Consider the following 8324-nt stretch of genomic DNA (forward strand, 5'->3'; position numbering starts at 1 on the left):
TGATCTTTGTTCCTAAGAGGATGATGGCACTGTTTAGATATATACATAGTGGAAAACTTGAGATAGATGGCAAATTAAAGCTGTGAACTGTTAAGAAAAAAAAAAAAAAGGTATTTCGTTTTAAGCAAGCTGACCATGCTGTATTGAACACAAAAGAAGACCAAATAATGGGATATCAGTTTAAACAACTTGCTTGGAGGAGAATATATAAATCAGGAAACCATGACCAAAACTCACTCTCTTGACTAAGTTAGTATAAGTGGAGAAACAGTTCCACAGCAATCATATTTAATCAGCAAGAAGAGAACAAAAAAATTGCAATAAACTCACTAGCATATCAATTAGCCACAGCAGAGAAGCACAATTTCATTGATATTTATATTGTTGAACAGAAGAAGAACAGTTGCAAGAAAACGTTGATTAGTAAACAGTAGCAGCCTACATATCAAAAACTACTACTTATTCCATATAGGTAACACTAGCAAGAAAACATATCAAAACACTACTTATTCCATATAGGTAACACTACACAGACTTAATCCAGAAAAGTGACCACAGACTTATACCAGAAAAGTGACTAGCCTTGACTTGTGACGTTCTTAACCTTGGCTGCATACCTAGTCACATATCTTGCAAACTTGTTGGAACGAACAAGAGCTCTCTGAGACTCTTCATATTGGCTTTGAGAGACTTCCAAATTTTTCCTCATCTTCTTCTTGTTTTCTTCGATCTCTTGAGCTGTAGGGACAATTTCAATCTCCATTTCCTTTTCCTCCCTCTTCGTCAGCTTCCCCCTCTTCTTTCTTTCCTTTTTCTTGATCTTGTCTCTCTAAGCTCCTTGTAATGTTGGTTCATGATCTTCATTGGAGTCTGTGCAAGCAGAGAGAGAGAGAGAGATCTGTTAGTGGATTTCACAGATATTAAAAACAAAAAAAAACAAAGATACACAACTATCATCACCTCATACTCTGGATCATCCGATGGATTCCAGCCAAGATCGTACTCTTCAACGAGGTCAGCCATCGCCTTATACACTGGATCATCCGATGGATTCAAGCCACGGCGTAGTTCCAACTCTTCCATGAATCCAGGGAGGAAGCTACAACAAGCGTAGGGAGAGAGAGAAAGAGAAGTTGACAATTATGATCAGAAATCAAAAATCCGAAAACAAGAATACACAAACCTAACAAACAAAATCAAAATCAAACTCACTCATCTGGGAATCTCTTGTCATGCTCCATGAGAGCAAATGGCCTTGAGGTGGAGTGAGAAAAGCTGTCCAAAAATCATCCACAGCTTCTTTGATCGGAGTCCAGGTCTGCTGTTTAGCTTTTCCTCCTTCTTCTGCCATTGTTGACGAGAGAGGATTTGAGATTGAGATGGGGGGAGAGAGAGAGAGAGATTTAGAGAGGGAAACTAAAAAAAAACAAATTGAGCTGAAGAGGGAAAGCTAAAGGATTGAGTAGATATAAACTTACTTTCATCGGGCTGTGATCAGCTACGATCAGATGCACCATAAGGAAGATTTTGAATTCATGAACTTCTAACTGCAATGGGATGGGATCAGCTACGATCGGACATACCGTAAGGACTAACAAAAATTGAACGGAATCTCTAACTGCAATGGGAAGGTGGGATCACCTACGATCGGACTCACCTTAAGGAACATTTTGAATTGTACGAAACAACCGTCACTGGGTGGGATCCGCTACGATCAGGCGCACTGTAAGGACTTCATACCAAGCTGGGTGGGATCAGCTACGGTCGGACGCACGGTAGAGATCGAACAAACCATCTTCGGGCTTGGCTAGATTCGCCAAACGGATCATCTGGGCCCATCTCTCTTCTCCAACCACCGCACACAAATCTGATGACCAGATCCGTCGCTTGCTGAAGCTCCTGGCTCCTAACACGCACGGTTTAACTGCTTGATCGGACTAGGACGACCGGAGGAAGAGAGAGAAGAGAGAGATGTTATCTTGTCGAGAAGAAGAAGATGTGTATCATCAACTCGGAAAACCCTAAATTTGAGAACCACTTCGAGATGGACCTATGGGCTTTTATCTTATCATAAACATCCTTAGCCTTTTTATGAAACCCATTAAGCTCTAATCTCTCACACTTTACCTAAATGACGCCGTTTTATACTACACCTTTAATAAAGGAAAAGAGCCATTTTATTCTCGTACACACCCCAAAAGTGCGAATTGCTGCATGTACAAACAAGTAGTGCCAATTTATACATGTACCCTAATACATTTCAAATTTCATACTTGTACTCACAAAATTGAGCCAATTACAAAGTCCACGTTAACGGATTTAAGTCAACTGTTAGAGATGCTGACTCAGAATCCACGTGTGTATTGACGTGCCATCAAAAAATCAAAACGACATCGTTTTGATATGTTTTCTTCGCAAAAAATTGTGGAAAATTCACACTCCAAAGGTTCGAACCCGTGATCTTGAACATTTCCAGCATATGACTTAACCAATTGATCCCACAACAATACTCGATAATAGCATACAAATATATTCTTATAAACCTAAGGTAGCATCCAAATGAAAAAAAATTGTGGGAAATCCACACTACCGCGGTTCGAACCCGCGTTCTCAGACAATAATAGCATAAGACATAACCAATTGATCCCACAACAATACTCAGTTATATCACACAACTTTATCGTTATAAACTTAAAAAATATCTGAGTCCCAACTAAATGAAACGACGTCGTTTTGAATTAGGGGAAAAATAAAAATCCTATGGTTCTTCTTCTTTTCTCAAATCGCGATTTGGGATTTTTTTTCCTTCTTCTTCTCTGTAATTGGGTTCGATAAACCTAAATAATATTCTTCTTCCTCTACTCTTCTCATGTCTAATCGTTTCTTCGTTGTCGTTGGGCGATTCGGAGGTGACGTCTTCCGGTATAGTGCCGTTACGGTACCGAAACAATAAGATCTCGATAACAGACTATGGAGGAGTAGGGGATGGCTGGACGGTGAACGCGAAGGCGTTTAGGGCGGCGATTTATAGGATTCAGCATCTGAAGAGGAGAGGAGGACATTTATGGCACTATACTCTGTAATTAGGTTCGATCACTGTAATTCGGTATCAGAGAAGAAGAAGAATATTATTTAGGTTTATCGAACTCAATTCAAAACGACGTCGTTTCATTTAATTGGGACTTAGATATTTTTTAGGTTTATAAGGATAAATTTGTGTGATATAACCGAGTATTGTTGTGGGATCAATTGGTTACGTCCTACGCTATTATTGTCTGAGAACGCGGGTTTGAACCGCGGTAGTGTGGATTTCCCACAATTTTTTTCGATTTAGATGCTACCTTAGGTTTATAAGAATATATTTGTATGCTATTATTGAGTATTGTTGTGGGATCAATTGGTTAAGTCCTACGCTGGAAATGTTCGAGATCACGGGTTCGAATCTCCGAAGTGTGAATTTTCCATAATTTTTTGTGAAGAAAACATATCAAAACGACGTTGTTTTGATTTTTCGATGGCACGTCAATACACACGTGGATTCTGAGTCAGCATCTCTAACAGCTGACTTAAATCCGTTAATGTAGACTTTGTAATTGGCTCAATTTTGTGAGTACAGGTATGAAATTTGAAATGTATTATGGTACATGTATAAATTGGCACTCTTTGTTTGTACAGGCAGCAATTCGCACTTTTGGGGTATGTACGGGTATGAAATGGCCCTTTTCCCTTTAATAAACCAATGCTATGCTTTTGGTTTTAGTCTTCCCCGGATCCCTCAATTGTAACCAATGGATCACATTAAACAATTGTAACCAATAATTGTAACCAATGGATCACATTAAACCAATCCAAATAAGGTTTTTCTGTTTGCGATTTTCTAAACAATCTTAACCTAATATTTTGGTTTGGTTACAATTTTTCCACGTTTCTTTTAAAAGTACTTTATTCATTCATAAGTTTGCGCTGCATAATATACATCAATTTCTGAAAATATAGATAATTTCATTAACCCCATAATAATGTACGGTAACTCAAAAAGTTTGATAACACAAATAAGAAAATTATATTTTCGCAACATATTAAAGTAATCAAATATAGGAGAAGCACGCAGAACACCACAAACTTTTGTTCGTATCATTTTGGAAAGTTTTAGGCCATGAATGTTTTACAGTTTTTTTTTTTTGTCACTAGAGTGTCTTTATTGATTAAGCCTAAAACAGGCCAATATTACAGCCAAAAAACTAAAGTACAGAACAACCCAACAATTAAAAGAAAAGCCCACAAACCCAATAAAGAAACCCTTAAGCAAGGAAAACTGAAGAGCTCGGTGGAAACTTGCCGCACGACTCCATCGACACCTGTGCAACTTGTCATCGCTGTCATGTCTACGCCGGACGAATCATTCGCCGGAAAAAGAGAGACACAGACAGAATGGTATGATAAAAATGAAGAACTTAATGATTCTCAAAAACAGAACCTGAATCTCCTCTGATTCCTACTGAGGATACAATTCAGTTCTGCTTTGCTTGAATCTTCTCCAAAATACCATAAGATCAGATTTTTTATGAATAACAGATCTTGATGCACTTATTGAACTTCCAAGCCTTTTGTGATTTGAGATTTCTTCCGACTAGAAGTTGAAGTCGAAACTCGATACCCTCCAGCAAAGCATACCCATAGATACGTTCTTTCTTTAAAATCGAGCATCTTAGAATTCATTGCCATAAGAAATTTACCTTAACCGGAATAAACCGGATCCAAAAGCTAGATGAATCACCGAGAAATCATGATGGTGAAATCTAGACAAAATCCAGTCTTAGCGTTGCCAAGGAGACCAACTCAAACCGGGATCAAGCCGGACATGACATCATCGAAGGGACCAACACACGCCGGAAGCAAAGCCGTACAATTTTCTTTCTCTGAAAAATTTGAGAGAGAGAAGAGAGAGAAACTCACATGCCGGAGCAAAAAAAAAACCATCCAAACTGGCTGAGATTGCTGAGGAAGCCAACGACACCAGTGAAAATCCATCCAAGCACCGCTACAGTAGCCAGAGAATGATGGATATAGAAGCCGGAATTTAACCGGACAAACAAAGCCGGCCGGTCTCGCTATGAAAACCAAAATCGCCAGAGTCAAAAGCCAGCCAAGGGTGCTAAGAAGCCACCGATGCCGGAGTCAGGAGCCGGCCGATGTAACTATGAAAGTTAATCACCGCCGGAAGAGATCTGTCGAAAAGCTTTCCCTCTCTGAAGGATCTAGAGAGAGAAGAGAGAGAAAGCTTGTAAACTATTGAATGTTTTACAGTTTCTAATTGGTATTAGTTTCTGGTTTTTTCTATAGTTATATTTTTAAAAAATATGTTTAAGTTTTTACATTTTATTTTTTAGTTACTGTTTTAGGTTTAAATGTTTTTTTTTTAATAAAATATCACATAAACCTTTTAAGAAACAACAAATTTTTGGTTTTTAGATTCTATGAACAAATAAGCCAAATCTCCTAAAATATGGTTTTCCAATTTTCTTAGGAAATCTATTTTTATTAGAATCATAAATGGCTAATTAACTAAATCGAAATCAAAAACCAAGATAATAACTTGAATGGTAACTCGTTTAGGTTTTGGATTTTTCTATAGTTATATTTTAAAAATATTTTTAAGTTATTATATTTTAATTTTTAGTTATTTTTTGGGCTTAATTTTTTTAAAAAATAAAATATCACATAAGCATTATAAGAAACCAACCAATATTTGATTTTTAGATTCTGTGAACAAATAAGCCAAATTTCCTAAAATATGGTTTTTCAATTTATTTAGAAAATAGATTTTTATTGGAATCATAAATGGCTAATTAACTAGAATGAAATCAAAAACCATAAATTGGTTCATAATCTCTAGCCATTCAACGTATAATTCAACAAAACTTTTGTTGTAAAACTATCAAGAGATCAATGTAAGCACAACACAAAAAAAAAATGTTAACAAGAAATTCAATAAAGACTAAAGAAATATTATTTTATTCAAAAAAATTATAATAACTCGGTTTTACTAATACAACCAAACTAAAAATTTTGCAAAAATGACAACCAAATGAATTTTTACCTGCCTTACTTCGATTTTAAAAAGTTGCCATAAACTATTAAAGATCTGAAATACTAGCATAATAAGTAGAAACAAGAATGAGTTCAACATGCTTCTTATCATCAGAGGGAAAAAAGCCAAAAAAATACTTCATCTATTTTTTATTTGGAAGTTTAATACCTGGTCTTTTTTGGTTGGAAGAATAATACATAGTTTTAAAAAACCGTGTAATTTAATATCCAAAGTATTACATATTGTCATCTTCATACCTACGTACGATCTCTTAACAAAATAAAAATTCCAGTTTTATCTTTATTCTTTTCTATTAATTATTAACTTATAAATAACATTAAATTAATTTTGATTTTATTTGAATAAGAGTTTATGGATTCTCCTATTTCACTTCACAAGATTCTCCCAAGGTTCATCAGCACTTACTATTTACTATTTTCCCTATGCACACCTTTATGTGTAAGTCTTCATTTTTTTTTCCCGTCCATGGGACTACTATAGAAACCAATCCATTTGTACATTTGCAGTGATTGGGCTGGCAGTAACAGTAGGGACACATGTAATCCTGCATATTAATCGAGAGAATAATATAAATGTGGTCTAATGCTATGCAGATATTTATAACCCTATCCAATCTGTATAAAATGATCATTTCAGACATCCAAGTGTCTGTGTCGTGTCTACACTACACGGCTCAGCTTCCTCTAATCAAGATTTCTGCTATATGAAACTTTAGTTAACGAGGAAAATAGGAACCAAGATAAACTCGTGAACAGAGTAAACAGAGCTTTTTAGAAACCAAGAGGAGCTGAAAGTTCAAAACCTAGATAGATAAATGTTTTAACACATTGATGGAAAGGTGGAATATTCAAACTCCACCCAAGAAAGGTAGAGAAAAAAAAAATTAATATTTGGGAACATTTTTAAATATTAACTCAAGAACACGACTCAAAATCAGACTTGATCAACGGGTTTCTTATCTTCTGCAGCTACGTTAGTAGAGGAAGCTCCATTAGTCTCTGCTCCTACTTTAGTGTTCTCCACAGGTGGCTGAACCTGTTCATCTTCAGGGAGAGGCTCTTCCACATAATCATCTTCAAATGCATCAGCCGGAACTAATTAAGTAAATCCTCAACTTGTGTCTTCGATGGATCCTTCACCAGAACATACTTTCCTTCGCTTAGCTTCATACACTGATCAACGATCGGCTTCACAATTCCCCACATGTTGTTATTGTTAAGATTGAACTGTCCAGCGAAATCCTTTGGCTTATACCCCAAAACCGATAATATAACCCTTAGCGAGACATCTAATAATCACAAGATCACGAGGATGAACCCATGAAACAAACCTAAACAGTAACTTTATCATCCTTAGCGAGACGTCTAATCACAAGATCATCACTTGTAGTAACCTTAAAGGCAAGCTCGTGTTCTTGAAACGTTCAAGTCTATGTTCAGCTTTAGGAGTGATACGATCATAAGTCATAACACTCAACTCCACCACATGAAAGAAGATCTTCAGGTCTTTTATCTTGTCAACGATGAATCCTAATAAAATTGGGGACGAAGGTGAGATGGGCTTTATGGGTTATATTGTCATAAGAATTTAAGCCCACTTTGATCTCATACAGTTAAATGATGTCGTTTCTAATCGTCTAGTAAAAATATGGTTTGGTTTGGATTTACACCGAATTGATTTTCTCAATCGAAATGGGTTATATATTTACATACCGGTTGTAAACCGGTATGCCACGTCGCGAGAGCCGTCGTGGTTCGGGAGGAGGTTTCTCGACTCCACCACCGTCACAGAACACGGAGAGAAGAGTTTACGTTGCGATGCCAATGTCAGAGAGAAAACGAACGTCTTCGATCAAGAATCAAGAATCGTTCCACAAGGTTCCTTCTGGTGATTCTCCTTACGTGAGAGCCAAACATGCTCAGGTAATGTTAATCAATTTGATAAATTTAAGTTTTTTTTTTTTTAGTGTATGATGAATTTATTGTTGTTATTGACATTGGATTTGTTTTCAAGAACAGTTGGTTTCTAAAGACCTGAATCGAGCAATCTCGTTGTATTGGGCTGCGATTAATGCTGGAGATCGAGTTGATAGTGCATTGAAAGACATGGCTCTAGTTATGAACCAGTTGGATCGAACCAATGAAGGAATCGAAGCTGTCAAGTCTTATCGATATCTCTGCCCTTTTGAATCCCAAGATTCCATTGATAACTT

General features: G+C 36.6%; 1 long non-coding RNA gene across 2 annotated transcripts; it reads right to left on the reverse strand.

The window, feature by feature from the left end:
• LOC104771593 lies at window positions 342-2009 on the reverse strand. 2 transcript variants are annotated; one of them, XR_764852.2, is made up of 5 exons: window positions 1658-2009; window positions 1479-1547; window positions 1213-1344; window positions 961-1099; window positions 342-870 (listed from the first exon to the last, which is right to left on the reverse strand). It is a non-coding gene; the product is annotated as an uncharacterized LOC104771593 (long non-coding RNA). The 2 variants fall into 2 exon arrangements; XR_002036876.1 differs by lacking the exon at window positions 1658-2009 and having other exon boundaries at window positions 1479-1543.

Source organism: Camelina sativa, chromosome 20, assembly GCF_000633955.1.
Source record: "Camelina sativa cultivar DH55 chromosome 20, Cs, whole genome shotgun sequence".
NCBI lineage: Eukaryota > Viridiplantae > Streptophyta > Magnoliopsida > Brassicales > Brassicaceae > Camelina > Camelina sativa.